A 787-nucleotide genomic window follows, 5' to 3' on the forward strand; every position below is an offset into this window, starting at 1 on the left:
GATATACATACATACATGCCTACATTCATAAATATTGTCAGTATATACACACAGACATATATACACACACACTCAGTGACCAGTAAATTCTTCTTTTTGACATATTGTGGATTTGGTTGAAGATAAGCATCTTTATTTTATTATTACGCAACAGGTAAAGTCCACAACACACTGTAGCTAAAAGAAATTTTAAAAGCTTGTAAGGCTTTGAGGTATTTTCTAAACTGAGCTGCCCAAACATCTGGTTCTCAATCTTCTGATGGGCCACTAACAATTTTGGAAAACACTCCGTATAATATTTTCTTGCATTGGTTTAGAAGACACAATAAGGACTGCAGTGGACCAATAACTATCTGCATCTTTAATCACGACTATAAAAGCAATTTGCAAATCTCAAACTTTACCTTTTCAGCCACCAATGGGGTCGAAACCTCAACAGAACAGTGAACTGACAGTTTTGACCCGTCCAGGTAAGAACCAAGAACCATGCCCTGAGATTTATGCTGCATTCATTAAACAGCTCTGAGAAGTGGCAGCAATACAAGACCATCTTTAAGATCTGACTGTTTATAAAACCCAGCCAGGCGTCCCACAAACACACAAACATTCATAAATGAGGTTGGTGTTGTGCAACTAAAGGAGAAATGGAATTAGCAGGACGATGCAAGAAAACAGGCTTTAAAATATCTCCCCTTTAAAATGACCTTAAAGCCGTAATATTACGAGATTAAAGTCATAATATTATGAGAATAAAGTTGTAATATTATGAGATTAAAGTCATAATATT

This window comes from Austrofundulus limnaeus, unplaced genomic scaffold (genome assembly GCF_001266775.1).
Source record: "Austrofundulus limnaeus strain Quisiro unplaced genomic scaffold, Austrofundulus_limnaeus-1.0 Scaffold1564, whole genome shotgun sequence".
Classification (NCBI taxonomy): domain Eukaryota; kingdom Metazoa; phylum Chordata; class Actinopteri; order Cyprinodontiformes; family Rivulidae; genus Austrofundulus; species Austrofundulus limnaeus.